The following is a 15,594-nucleotide window of genomic DNA, read 5'->3' as shown; positions in this document are numbered from 1 at the left end:
GGTTTTCTGGTAGGTGTGTTTGCGTTTAGAGTGATTTGTTGGGAGTTCTGTAGTATGTCTGCAATGAGGGTGCCTCTGTGGTCGTCGTAGGGAGAGTGCCATTGTGTTGAGTGAGCGTTGATGTCTGCGGTTAGAATGGTGTTGTTCAGCGAGTTTATGTATTGGAAGGTGTTGGTGATGTCTGTGTCTTCTGTGGCGTGGTCTGGTCGGGTGGTATCTCTGGGGGGTATATACTGTACATGTTGCATATGTGTAGTCTTTTGTGGTTGGTTATGTGAATCTTTACGGTTTGAATTTCTGTAGTGTTGGTGTTAATGTTGTTGGGGATGTTCATGGGAGTGAATGTGACTGATTTGTGAATGTATGTGAGCAGTCCTCCTCCTCCCTTGTGTTCTCTGTCTTTCCTAATGCTGGTGTAGTTGGTGAGACGAGGTGTGTTGTGTTGTTTTTCTAGTTTGGTTTCTTGTATGGTGATGATGTCTGCGTGCTGTTGTGAGGCGAGTTCTTCTAGTTCTGTTTTCTTGTTTTGGATGCCGTTGATGTTTATTTGTAGTATGGTCAGTGTGTGTTTGTTGTTTTTGTTGGTGGGTGTTGTTCTTTGTGGGTTGTTCGGGGGTTGTGGTGTTGGGGTGTTTGTTGTTTGCGTGTGTGTTCTGCATGTCCACGTGTTTGTGTATTGGCGGGTGGTGATGCCGGAGCAATGTCTGTGTATCCAGTGTGGGTGTGTTGAGTTGCATCTGAGTGAGGTTTGTCTGCGTGTGATGATTCTATTGCAGCTATTGCAGGTCCAGGTTTGGGGGGGTGGTCTTGTGTTTGTTGTATCTCTGTTGGAGTTGTCTGTCCGTGTTGCCTTTGAGGGTAGTGTTGGTGAGGCGAGTGTGTTGTTTTGGTCTGTTTGTGCTCTGCTGCCTGTTGGTGTCCTACGAGGTGTTGTTGTTCGTGGTGGTGTTTTGGGATGTAGTCTGCATTTCCATGTTATGTTGTATTGTCTAGTGTTTATGTTTGTGCAATGTTTGTGTACCCAGTGTGGTGTGTGGTGGTTGCATCTGAAGGATGTCTGTCTTCTTGTAATCTGTTGTGTGCAAATGTCGCATGTCCAGGTAGTTTGTTGTGTGTGTGTTTGTTGCGTGCGTGAGAGTGTCTGTGTGGGCCCCGGATTTGTCTCTATGTCCCCCGCCTGGAGCAAAAGGTCCGCCCGCCACCCTGCCAGGTTCAGGGGGCGGTTAGCCGAAAAAAAAAAAACGGCCGTAAGGGCACCCCGTTCGGGGTGCAGGGATTGGTTCCTTGATTTGTCCCCCCGTTCGGGGGGAACCCTCCAACTGCGAGTAAGCCAAGGAGTTTGGAGGTACAGCAGGTTGACAGCAGTGTGATCGAGCAGATTAGATAGAGTAGAATTTGAATGGGGCTTCACTGATTTATTTCATACAATTCATATCTAAAACACAGTTGAAAAATATTTGATTGTTAAAATATTTAAATACAAGAACTATATCAAGAAATTAACAAAACATAGTTTTTTTAGTTAGGAGAAAAGTCTAAAAACATATCACAATGACAAACGTTGTGCCTCTCCTCCTCCTGTTCTTCAATGAAGCTGATCACCCTCCAGCTCCCGTTAGAAACATCGTGCTGCTGAAGGTGTGCCGGCAGAATGGTTGTGATACAGGAGGTGCTGTGGACTCTCCCAGAAACGAGGACCTAGTTTAGTTGTAGATCCAGTAAAACATAGTGCAAATGTGACATTATTTATAATGCACAGTTACAGTCTTGTGAATATTAAAAAATGTACTTCATGTAATGCAGGAAGCGAATATTTCAAACGAACTAAGGCAGCAAACGGTAAGAGCAAAATCGTGTTCCAAACATTAACTCTTTTTTTAAATGTCAATTAGCTTGTGAGTAATAAGACAAAATGTGACTGTCAGACAGAGAACTGTCAGAGCAAACGGGAGATTTTAGAAAGTCCTGCCGAAATAAATCTGCACCCGACTGCGACTGTCAGCGTTGAACTGCCGCCATTGCTGTCAAAGTCAGACACATCTCCAAAATTGTTGGAGCAAATTTTTAAGCAGGCTTCATCTTGATAAATTGACCACGTATTTGACATTTACACCATAACGTTACCGCCTAAAATAATCGTAAAACAAAATTTTGTGTAACAACAAGAGTAATATGTACCCCAAAAGCTTTCAAAGCGTCTGAAAGTTTTCTCCTCCGTTTTTGTTGGGGCTTGGCTCGAAATGCATCATGATTGGCCGCCCGAAGTCCACGTGTCTGTCGGACGTGCTCTCATTGGTCTACAATACCATCACGGATGAATAAATACTCAAAGGGCTTGCCAGGCAAGCCCTTTGAACCCTTTAAATACTCAATGGGCTTGCCTGGCAAGCCCTTTGAGTATTTATTCCATATTGCCCACTAGTTCACTAGTAAGGTCATTTTGACGCTTACTAGTGAACATGTAAGGCCATAAATGTGCCCACTAGTTCACTAGTAAGATCATTTTGAGGCTTACTAGTTGACATGTAAGCCACAAAACGCCCGCTAGTTCACTAGTAAGATAATTTTGAGGCTTCTAGTGAACATGTAAGCCACAGAACGCCCACTAGTTCACTAGTAAGATCATTTTGACGCTTACTAGTGAACATGTAAGCCACAAAACGCTCACTAGTTCACTAGTAAGGTCATTTTGACGCTTACTAGTGAACATGTAAGCCACAAAACGCTCACTGGTTCACTAGTAAGGTAATTTTGACGCTTACTAGTGAACATGTAAGCCACAAAACGCCCACTAGTTCCCTAGTAAGATCATTTTGACGCTTATTTATGAACATGTCAGCCACAAAACGCTCACTCGTTCACTAGTAAGATCATTTTGACGCTTACTAGTGAACATGTAAGCCACAAAACGCCCACTAGTTCACTAGTAAGGTCATTTTGACGCTTACTAGTGAACATGTAAGCCACAAAACGCCCACTAGTTCACTAGTAAGATCATTTTGACGCTTACTAGTGAACATGTAAGGCCATAAATGTGCCCACTAGTTCACTAGTAAGTTCATTTTGAGGCTTACTAGTTGACATGTAAGCCACACATCGCCTACTAGTTCACTAGTAAGATCATTTTGAGGCTTACTAGTGAACATGTAAGCCACAAAACGCCCAATAGTTCACTAGTAAGATCATTTTGACGCTTACTAGTGAACATGTAAGCCACAAAACGCTCACTAGTTTACTAGTAAGGTCATTTTGACGCTTACTAGTGAACATGTAAGCCACAAAACGCTCACTAGTTCACTAGTAAGGTCATTTTGACGCTTACTAGTGAACATGTAAGCCGCAAAACGCCCACTAGTTCACTAATAAGATAATTTTGACGCTTACTACTGAACATTTAAGGCCATAAATGTGCCCACTAGTTCACTGGTAAGATGATTTTGACGCTTACTAGTGAACATGTAAGGCCATAAATGTGCCCACTTGTAGTGCTAGTGACATTACACTGTACTTGCATTAAATGCAAATAAGGATGATTACGAAAACATGTAACGGTATCCTATTGGCTGTACGTTTCAAAATAGTGTCATCCCACCAGTCAGGGCTCATGATTTTGGAAATTCTGTGCCCACTTAGTTTTTTAAAACAACAATGGCGGACAGTGTCCTGAGACGTATTCGGCGAAGGTGCAGGGCAATAGAGAGTGCCTGTCATCAAGGGTCTGCCGGTGAAAGTGAAGCACGCGCGATAAACATTTCAATTGCTAATTTAAGAAGAGTTAGTGACCAGTTTAGCGCTGATACTATTCAAAGTTTGATTCAAAGTCCAATAGATCTCCGATCTGTCATCATTGCGGGACCCACTCCTAATGGTGGACGTGTTTGTTCCCATGTGGCACATCGTTTGCACACAGGTAAAATGGCTACCATTTTTTGTCATTGGTTTTTCGTATGTATTTTTATTCGAACTACACACGGGTTTTACTGACGACTTGCTGTGACTTACCTTCTATCACCCTGTCAAACGTCGTTTTATACCAGTGGTTTTCCTGCAAATCAGTAGACTATTAAGTAACGCGATGGCTGTACACTTTTAAGCAATAACTAGTGATCTTTTAGTTATTCAATTATAAGTTTGAATTATTTTTTTCTTGAGTAAAATGGTTAGAGAAAATAGCTGCTCGTGGTTTTGAAGCTGCATATACTTTTATGTACATCTGTGTCTATATGCCTGTACTGTATACAGTATATAAAAAACACGTAGTGATTCGTTTGCTTGAATTCCTTAATCCTTTTATTTCCATACTTTAGGTAGACGAGGAAGACCAGCACTTGACATTACAAGTGATCAAATTGAACTGCTCCCCACTCAGGGCTTTACAGTGAGAGCCATCACTGAGATGTTGTGTTGTTCCTCTTCATACCTGCATAAAAAAATGAAGTTTTTTCAGATTTCAGCCAGAAATAGATTTACTCCCATTCATGATGTTGACCTGGAAGAGCATGTCAGAAGATTGCACAGCCAATTTCCCAGATCAGGCTTGGAAGCAAGTGTTCCTCTACATACTCTTGTCCCTTCATGTATATATCATTATATTCATTGTGAAAGTGTACTTTCTTTATTGTGTTGTTTTATGAACCTGTTGCAGATGATGAGGGCATACCTGCGTGCTGATGGTATTGTAGTACAAAGAAAAAGAGTTCGAGAAATCCTCAACCGTATTGAGCCAGCTGCTGCAGCCCAGAGATGGAGCCAGACTGTGGCTAGGAGAACATACTATGTGCCATTCCCCAATAGTTCATGGCACATAGATGGGCATATGCGTCTCATTCGGTAATAAGGGATCATCTTATATTTGTACTCGTGGGAGCATTAGAAAGCCATATTGTATGGACAGCACAGATTAAATTGAATTTGATCATTTGTATATCCAAGTTACACAAACTCCAAATTGCCTCCATGTAGTCTTAAGTGCACAGCAATACCTTCTCTACCGAGATGATATTTCAAACAAGATATGAAACTTGATTGTTTTCTTGTATTTAATCATTATTCTTTTCATGTTTGTTTTACAGGTGGGTGTTTGTGACACATGCCGGCATTGATGGGAATTCCAGGCTAATAACGTACCTTCAACTGGAGCACAGACAACACAGCTTTGACAGTGTTGAAATATTTTGTCCAAGCCACCTGCCTGTATGGGTTACCCTCCAGAGTAAGATCCGACCATGGTGGTGAAAACACTGGTTGCTCTTTTAATGAACCTACTGCAGGGACAAGACACCAAAATTATTTCTAGCTCCAGCCAACACCCCCTCACAATTTACTCACACCTCCCATGGCCTGATTATCCACCAACAGGGGCCCTTTTTGGATTATCATTTTGGCATAGGAACTTTCCTTTCCTATCCTAACCGAGTGAGATGAGCCGGTAGCACCTGGAGCAAAGATCGTCTAAATTTTAATAATGCTTAGGAAAGGTTCTGACCATCCTTTACGAAAGGAAAGGAGATATATTATGCAGCAGGAATATTTAAAGGGGAAGTCTTTTTTTATGTTGTTGTTGTTGTTGTTGTCGACCCCACCCGTGCCCCGACATTGGGGACCGGGCCCTCACTCCGTCTCCCGGATCCCCAGACCCCCCTCCTCCGCCCAGCGGGCGAGCAGGGCCGCCACTCCGCTTGGGTTTCGCCAGAGGTCCTCCGGAGTCAGTGTGGTGGGTATGTTTGTGCAGGTGAACAGGTGTTGTGTGTCGTGCACTTGCGTGCCGCATAGCGCACAGAGTGGTGTTGGGTGTGTGTCCGGTGTAATGTTGTGTAGGTAGGAGTGGAGGGCTGGTGATTTGTTGGTTCGGAGTTGTGCTAGGAGTTGTCTGGTTCTGTGTGGTAGGTCTTGCTCTGATGGGTCTATTTCTGGTGCTGGTGCATGTATTACTTTGTTGTGTTGTCTGGTGTCCAAGTGTGTTTGTACAAAGTGGGTGTGTATGTCTTTCATGTTCTGTTTTATGGTGTCGTTGTTGGTGTCCTGTGGTGCTGTGTCTTTGTTGTGTGTGTAGTTGTTGTTGTGGAAGATTGTTTGTTTCTTTTGTCTAGGTGGTGGTGGTTGTTGAGTGAGTGGGTGTAGTGGGTGGGTTGGGTGTTGGGCTTTTTGTCTGATTTGCGATGCGTGTAGTTTTAGATGGGTGTTCAGTGGGAGAGTTTTTGTTTCCTCATGCAAGTGTTGTATGTTTGTGTCTTGTGTGCATCCTGTTGCTATTCTGAGTGCGGTGTTCTGTGTGGTCTGGAGTTTTGTCTTGTTTGTGTCCGATAGTGTTGGTGACCATATAGTGTTTGCGTATTCGAGGCGTGTGAGTGTGGTTGCTTTGTATGTGGTGAGTATAGTTTCTTTGGATTTTCCCCAGTGAGTGGTTGTTAAGGCTTTAAGTATTTTGTTTGATTGCTTGGCGCGGGTTAGAGTGTGTTGTGTGTGTTTTGAGAAGGTGAGTTTGGGGTCCGATGTTAATCCCAGTATTTTGCGTTCGCGGACTGTGGGTAGGGTGGTGTTATCTATTTGTAAAGTGAGTCTGTTGCTGTATTCTGCCGGATCCGGTGTGAACAGAGTGGTGGTGGTTTTGTCTGCGTTGAGTGTGAGTTGGTTCTGTTTTGTCCAGTTGTATATGTCGTGGAGATATTTTTGTACTTGTTGTTGTGCCTGTTGTGGTTTGACATGTGTGGATAGAATGGTGATGTCGTCTGCATATGTAACTGTGTGTACATTTGGAGGTGGTTGTGGTAAGTCTGCCATGTATATGTTGAATAGTGTTGGTGAAAGTACTCCCCCCTGTGGTAACCCCGTTTTCGTGTTTCTATGTTCTGATGTTTCCCCCCGGTATTGAGTGTATTGTCTGCGTCCCCTTATGTAGTTGAAGATGTATTTGATGATGATGTTTGGGGTGTTAGTGTTGTTGAGTTTGTTTGTGAGTGTGTGTAGGTTTACCGTGTCAAAGGCTTTGGACATGTCTAGGGCTATGGCAACTGTTCGTTGTGGTGGTTTTTGTTGATTGAAACCTGTGGCTATGATGTTGTGTATGTGGTGTAGTGCTGTGGTTGTGGAGTGTTGTTTTCGGAAGCCGTGTTGGTGAGAGGGTAGTTGAGTGTTGTTGGTAATGAAGGGTAGTATTACCTTTTCCATTGTTTTGGCTATTGGGCTGAGTAGTGCTATTGGTCTGTAAGATGGGCCGAGTGCGTGGTTTTTGTTGGGTTTTGGTATTGGGATTATTTTTGCAGTCTTCCATATTGCGGGGATGGTGTTGGTGTTGAGTGATGTGTTGTAAGTGTGTGTGAGTAGTGTTATTGCTTTGGGGCCTAGGTGTTTCAGATGTCTGATGTTTATGTTGTCTGGGCCTGTGGAGTTGTTGCTTTTGGAGCGTTGTAGTGCTTGTTTGACTTGTTGTTCTGTGATGGTTATGGGCGTGGTGTTGAGTTTTCGTATTTTGCGTTGTAGTTGTCTGTATGTTCTGTTGGTTTTGTGTTGTATTATGTTGGTGAATTGTTTGTTGAATGCTCGTGCTTTCTGTTTGTTGGATATTGCCGTGTGTTGTCCGAACTGTATTGTGGTGTTTTCTGGTGCTTTTTGTTCTTTGTTTGATAGTCTTGTTACTGTGTTCCAGAGTATGTGTTGTTTGTGTCTGTGGTTCCATGCATCCGTTAAGTGTTCTTTCCATAGCTCTTGTTTGTGTTTTTGGATTTGTGTGTCTATTTCTTTGTTTAGGTCTGTGATGCGTGGGTCTTGGTGGTTTTGTTGTCTGATGTCGTTTCTTTGGCTGATGAGTGTTCTGATGTGTTGTGGTAGGAGAAGTGATTTGCTTTTTATTTTTCCGTGGGGTATGTGGTGTTTGTCTGCTGTAAGTATGAGGTTTGTGAGCATGGTGTTGGCTGTGTGGATGTTGTCAGGTATGGTTATGTTCTCCATTGCTGATTCTATTTCAGAGGTGTATCCTTCCCAGTCTGCTTTCCTGTAATTTGTGTAAGTTTGAAGGTGTTGTTGTAGGCGGAAAGGAGCACGCGTGTTGTGTGTGATTTTGATAGGAAGGTGGTCTGAACTGAGTGCGTGTATTGTGGTCCATGTTGTTCTGTTTGTGATGCTGTTGCTGGCTGTTGTGATGTCCGGTGATGTTGGTTGTTGGTTGATGTTTGTAGGTTTTCTGGTAGGTGTGTTTGCGTTTAGAGTGATTTGTTGGGAGTTCTGTAGTATGTCTGCAATGAGGGTGCCTCTGTGGTCGTCGTAGGGAGAGTGCCATTGTGTTGAGTGAGCGTTGATGTCTGCGGTTAGAATGGTGTTGTTCAGCGAGTTTATGTATTGGAAGGTGTTGGTGATGTCTGTGTCTTCTGTGGCGTGGTCTGGTCGGGTGGTATCTCTGGGGGGTATATACATGTTGCATATGTGTAGTCTTTTGTGGTTGGTTATGTGAATCTTTACGGTTTGAATTTCTGTAGTGTTGGTGTTAATGTTGTTGGGGATGTTCATGGGAGTGAATGTGACTGATTTGTGAATGTATGTGAGCAGTCCTCCTCCTCCCTTGTGTTCTCTGTCTTTCCTAATGCTGGTGTAGTTGGTGAGACGAGGTGTGTTGTGTTGTTTTTCTAGTTTGGTTTCTTGTATGGTGATGATGTCTGCGTGCTGTTGTGAGGCGAGTTCTTCTAGTTCTGTTTTCTTGTTTTGGATGCCGTTGATGTTTATTTGTAGTATGGTCAGTGTGTGTTTGTTGTTTTTGTTGGTGGGTGTTGTTCTTTGTGGGTTGTTCGGGGGTTGTGGTGTTGGGGTGTTTGTTGTTTGCGTGTGTGTTCTGCATGTCCACGTGTTTGTGTATTGGCGGGTGGTGATGCCGGAGCAATGTCTGTGTATCCAGTGTGGGTGTGTTGAGTTGCATCTGAGTGAGGTTTGTCTGCGTGTGATGATTCTATTGCAGCTATTGCAGGTCCAGGTTTGGGGGGGGGGGGGTGGTCTTGTGTTTGTTGTATCTCTGTTGGAGTTGTCTGTCCGTGTTGCCTTTGAGGGTAGTGTTGGTGAGGCGAGTGTGTTGTTTTGGTCTGTTTGTGCTCTGCTGCCTGTTGGTGTCCTACGAGGTGTTGTTGTTCGTGGTGGTGTTTTGGGATGTAGTCTGCATTTCCATGTTATGTTGTATTGTCTAGTGTTTATGTTTGTGCAATGTTTGTGTACCCAGTGTGGTGTGTGGTGGTTGCATCTGAAGGATGTCTGTCTTCTTGTAATCTGTTGTGTGCAAATGTCGCATGTCCAGGTAGTTTGTTGTGTGTGTGTTTGTTGCGTGCGTGAGAGTGTCTGTGTGGGCCCCGGATTTGTCTCTATGTCCCCCGCCTGGAGCAAAAGGTCCGCCCGCCACCCTGCCAGGTTCAGGGGGCGGTTAGCCGAAAAAAAAAAAAACGGCCGTAAGGGCACCCCGTTCGGGGTGCAGGGATTGGTTCCTTGATTTGTCCCCCCGTTCGGGGGGAACCCTCCAACTGCGAGTAAGCCAAGGAGTTTGGAGGTACAGCAGGTTGACAGCAGTGTGATCGAGCAGATTAGATAGAGTAGAATTTGAATGGGGCTTCACTGATTTATTTCATACAATTCATATCTAAAACACAGTTGAAAAATATTTGATTGTTAAAATATTTAAATACAAGAACTATATCAAGAAATTAACAAAACATAGTTTTTTTAGTTAGGAGAAAAGTCTAAAAACATATCACAAATGACAAACGTTGTGCCTCTCCTCCTCCTGTTCTTCAATGAAGCTGATCACCCTCCAGCTCCCGTTAGAAACATCGTGCTGCTGAAGGTGTGCCGGCAGAATGGTTGTGATACAGGAGGTGCTGTGGACTCTCCCAGAAACGAGGACCTAGTTTAGTTGTAGATCCAGTAAAACATAGTGCAAATGTGACATTATTTATAATGCACAGTTACAGTCTTGTGAATATTAAAAAATGTACTTCATGTAATGCAGGAAGCGAATATTTCAAACGAACTAAGGCAGCAAACGGTAAGAGCAAAATCGTGTTCCAAACATTAACTCTTTTTTTAAATGTCAATTAGCTTGTGAGTAATAAGACAAAATGTGACTGTCAGACAGAGAACTGTCAGAGCAAACGGCAGATTTTAGAAAGTCCTGCCGAAATAAATCTGCACCCGACTGCGACTGTCAGCGTTGAACTGCCGCCATTGCTGTCAAAGTCAGACACATCTCCAAAATTGTTGGAGCAAATTTTTAAGCAGGCTTCATCTTGATAAATTGACCACGTATTTGACATTTACACCATAACGTTACCGCCTAAAATAATCGTAAAACAAAATTTTGTGTAACAACAAGAGTAATATGTACCCCAAAAGCTTTCAAAGCGTCTGAAAGTTTTCTCCTCCGTTTTTGTTGGGGCTTGGCTCGAAATGCATCATGATTGGCCGCCCGAAGTCCTCGTGTCTGTCGGACGTGCTCTCATTGGTCTACAATACCATCACGGATGAATAAATACTCAAAGGGCTTGCCAGGCAAGCCCTTTGAACCCTTTAAATACTCAATGGGCTTGCCTGGCAAGCCCTTTGAGTATTTATTCCATATTGCCCACTAGTTCACTAGTAAGGTCATTTTGACGCTTACTAGTGAACATGTAAGGCCATAAATGTGCCCACTAGTTCACTAGTAAGATCATTTTGAGGCTTCTAGTGAACATGTAAGCCACAGAACGCCCACTAGTTCACTAGTAAGATCATTTTGACGCTTACTAGTGAACATGTAAGCCACAAAACGCTCACTAGTTCACTAGTAAGGTCATTTTGACGCTTACTAGTGAACATGTAAGCCACAAAACGCTCACTGGTTCACTAGTAAGGTAATTTTGACGCTTACTAGTGAACATGTAAGCCACAAAACGCCCACTAGTTCCCTAGTAAGATCATTTTGACACTTATTTATGAACATGTCAGCCACAAAACGCTCACTCGTTCACTAGTAAGATCATTTTGACGCTTACTAGTGAACATGTAAGCCACAAAACGCCCACTAGTTCACTAGTAAGGTCATTTTGACGCTTACTAGTGAACATGTAAGCCACAAAACGCCCACTAGTTCACTAGTAAGATCATTTTGACGCTTACTAGTGAACATGTAAGGCCATAAATGTGCCCACTAGTTCACTAGTAAGTTCATTTTGAGGCTTACTAGTTGACATGTAAGCCACACATCGCCTACTAATTCACTAGTAAGATCATTTTGAGGCTTACTAGTGAACATGTAAGCCACAAAACGCCCAATAGTTCACTAGTAAGATCATTTTGACGCTTACTAGTGAACATGTAAGCCACAAAACGCTCACTAGTTTACTAGTAAGGTCATTTTGACGCTTACTAGTGAACATGTAAGCCACAAAACGCTCACTAGTTCACTAGTAAGGTCATTTTGACGCTTACTAGTGAACATGTAAGCCGCAAAACGCCCACTAGTTCACTAATAAGATTATTTTGACGCTTACTACTGAACATTTAAGGCCATAAATGTGCCCACTAGTTCACTGGTAAGATGATTTTGACGCTTACTAGTGAACATGTAAGGCCATAAATGTGCCCACTTGTAGTGCTAGTGACATTACACTGTACTTGCATTAAATGCAAATAAGGATGATTACGAAAACATGTAACGGTATCCTATTGGCTGTACGTTTCAAAATAGTGTCATCCCACCAGTCAGGGCTCATGATTTTGGAAATTCTGTGCCCACTTAGTTTTTTAAAACAACAATGGCGGACAGTGTCCTGAGACGTATTCGGCGAAGGTGCAGGGCAATAGAGAGTGCCTGTCATCAAGGGTCTGCCGGTGAAAGTGAAGCACGCGCGATAAACATTTCAATTGCTAATTTAAGAAGAGTTAGTGACCAGTTTAGCGCTGATACTATTCAAAGTTTGATTCAAAGTCCAATAGATCTCCGATCTGTCATCATTGCGGGACCCACTCCTAATGGTGGACGTGTTTGTTCCCATGTGGCACATCGTTTGCACACAGGTAAAATGGCTACCATTTTTTGTCATTGGTTTTTCGTATGTATTTTTATTCGAACTACACACGGGTTTTACTGACGACTTGCTGTGACTTACCTTCTATCACCCTGTCAAACGTCGTTTTATACCAGTGGTTTTCCTGCAAATCAATAGACTATTAAGTAACGCGATGGCTGTACACTTTTAAGCAATAACTAGTGATCTTTTAGTTATTCAATTATAAGTTTGAATTATTTTTTTCTTGAGTAAAATGGTTAGAGAAAATAGCTGCTCGTGGTTTTGAAGCTGCATATACTTTTATGTACATCTGTGTCTATATGCCTGTACTGTATACAGTATATAAAAAACACGTAGTGATTCGTTTGCTTGAATTCCTTAATCCTTTTATTTCCATACTTTAGGTAGACGAGGAAGACCAGCACTTGACATTACAAGTGATCAAATTGAACTGCTCCCCACTCAGGGCTTTACAGTGAGAGCCATCACTGAGATGTTGTGTTGTTCCTCTTCATACCTGCATAAAAAAATGAAGTTTTTTCAGATTTCAGCCAGAAATAGATTTACTCCCATTCATGATGTTGACCTGGAAGAGCATGTCAGAAGATTGCACAGCCAATTTCCCAGATCAGGCTCGGAAGCAAGTGTTCCTCTACATACTCTTGTCCCTTCATGTATATATATTTATATTCATTGTGAAAGTGTACTTTCTTTATTGTGTTGTTTTATGAACCTGTTGCAGATGATGAGGGCATACCTGCGTGCTGATGGTATTGTAGTACAAAGAAAAAGAGTTCGAGAAATCCTCAACCGTATTGAGCCAGCTGCTGCAGCCCAGAGATGGAGCCAGACTGTGGCTAGGAGAACATACTATGTGCCATTCCCCAATAGTTCATGGCACATAGATGGGCATATGCGTCTCATTCGGTAATAAGGGATCATCTTATATTTGTACTCGTGGGAGCATTAGAAAGCCATATTGTATGGACAGCACAGATTAAATTGAATTTTATCATTTGTATATCCAAGTTACACAAACTCCAAATTGCCTCCATGTAGTCTTAAGTGCACAGCAATACCTTCTCTACCGAGATGATATTTCAAACAAGATATGAAACTTGATTGTTTTCTTGTATTTAATCATTATTCTTTTCATGTTTGTTTTACAGGTGGGTGTTTGTGACACATGCCGGCATTGATGGGAATTCCAGGCTAATAACGTACCTTCAACTGGAGCACAGACAACACAGCTTTGACAGTGTTGAAATATTTTGTCCAAGCCACCTGCCTGTATGGGTTACCCTCCAGAGTAAGATCCGACCATGGTGGTGAAAACACTGGTTGCTCTTTTAATGAACCTACTGCAGGGACAAGACACCAAAATTATTTCTAGCTCCAGCCAACACCCCCTCACAATTTACTCACACCTCCCATGGCCTGATTATCCACCAACAGGGGCCCTTTTTGGATTATCATTTTGGCATAGGAACTTTCCTTTCCTATCCTAACCGAGTGAGATGAGCCGGTAGCACCTGGAGCAAAGATCGTCTAAATTTTAATAATGCTTAGGAAAGGTTCTGACCATCCTTTACGAAAGGAAAGGAGATATATTATGCAGCAGGAATATTTAAAGGGGAAGTCTTTTTTTATGTTGTTGTTGTTGTTGTTGTCGACCCCACCCGTGCCCCGACATTGGGGGACCGGGCCCTCACTCCGTCTCCCGGATCCCCAGACACCCCTCCTCCGCCCAGCGGGCGAGCAGGGCCGCCACTCCGCTTGGGTTTCGCCAGAGGTCCTCCGGAGTCAGTGTGGTGGGTATGTTTGTGCAGGTGAACAGGTGTTGTGTGTCGTGCACTTGCGTGCCGCATAGCGCACAGAGTGGTGTTGGGTGTGTGTCCGGTGTAATGTTGTGTAGGTAGGAGTGGAGGGCTGGTGATTTGTTGGTTCGGAGTTGTGCTAGGAGTTGTCTGGTTCTGTGTGGTAGGTCTTGCTCTGATGGGTCTATTTCTGGTGCTGGTGCATGTATTACTTTGTTGTGTTGTCTGGTGTCCAAGTGTGTTTGTACAAAGTGGGTGTGTATGTCTTTCATGTTCTGTTTTATGGTGTCGTTGTTGGTGTCCTGTGGTGCTGTGTCTTTGTTGTGTGTGTAGTTGTTGTTGTGGAAGATTGTTTGTTTCTTTTGTCTGGGTGGTGGTGGTTGTTGAGTGAGTGGGTGTAGTGGGTGGGTTGGGTGTTGGGCTTTTTGTCTGATTTGCGATGCGTGTAGTTTTAGATGGATGTTCAGTGGGAGAGTTTTTGTTTCCTCATGCAAGTGTTGTATGTTTGTGTCTTGTGTGCATCCTGTTGCTATTCTGAGTGCTGTGTTCTGTGTGGTCTGGAGTTTTGTCTTGTTTGTGTCCGATAGTGTTGGTGACCATATAGTGTTTGCGTATTCGAGGCGTGTGAGTGTGGTTGCTTTGTATGTGGTGAGTATAGTTTCTTTGGATTTTCCCCAGTGAGTGGTTGTTAAGGCTTTAAGTATTTTGTTTGATTGCTTGGCGCGGGTTAGAGTGTGTCGTGTGTGTTTTGAGAAGGCGAGTTTGGGGTCCCATGTTAATCCCAGTATTTTGGGTTCGCGGACTGTGGGTAGGGTGGTGTTATCTATTTGTAAAGTGAGCCTGTTGCTGTATTCTGCCGGATCCGGTGTGAACAGAGTGGTGGTGGTTTTGTCTGCGTTGAGTGTGAGTTGGTTCTGTTTTGTCCAGTTGTATATGTCGTGGAGATATTTTTGTACTTGTTGTTGTGCCTGTTGTGGTTTGACATGTGTGGATAGAATGGTGATGTCGTCTGCATATGTAACTGTGTGTACATTTGGAGGTGGTTGTGGTAAGTCTGCCATGTATATGTTGAATAGTGTTGGTGAAAGTACTCCCCCCTGTGGTACCCCCGTTTTCGTGTTTCTATGTTCTGATGTTTCCCCCCGGTATTGAGTGTATTGTCTGCGTCCCCTTATGTAGTTGAAGATGTATTTGATGATGATCTTTGGGGTGTTAGTGTTGTTGAGTTTGTTTGTGAGTGTGTGTAGGTTTACTGTGTCAAAGGCTTTGGACATGTCTAGGGCTATGGCAACTGTTCGTTGTGGTGTTTTTTGTTGATTGAAACCTGTGGCTATGATGTTGTGTATGTGGTGTAGTGCTGTGGTTGTGGAGTGTTGTTTTCGGAAGCCGTGTTGGTGAGAGGGTAGTTGAGTGTTGTTGGTAATGAAGGGTAGTATTACCTTTTCCATTGTTTTGGCTATTGGGCTGAGTAGTGCTATTGGTCTGTAAGATGGGCCGAGTGCGTGGTTTTTGTTGGGTTTTGGTATTGGGATTATTTTTGCAGTCTTCCATATTGCGGGGATGGTGTTGGTGTTGAGTGATGTGTTGTAAGTGTGTGTGAGTAGTGTTATTGCTTTGGGGCCTAGGTGTTTCAGATGTCTGATGTTTATGTTGTCTGGGCCTGTGGAGTTGTTGCTTTTGGAGCGTTGTAGTGCTTGTTTGACCTGTTGTTCTGTGATGGTTATGGGCGTGGTGTTGAGTTTTCGTATTTTGCGTTGTAG

This window comes from Hippocampus zosterae, chromosome 2 (genome assembly GCF_025434085.1).
Source record: "Hippocampus zosterae strain Florida chromosome 2, ASM2543408v3, whole genome shotgun sequence".
NCBI classification, from domain to species: Eukaryota; Metazoa; Chordata; class Actinopteri; order Syngnathiformes; family Syngnathidae; genus Hippocampus; species Hippocampus zosterae.
This window is presented reverse-complemented; position numbering follows the sequence as displayed.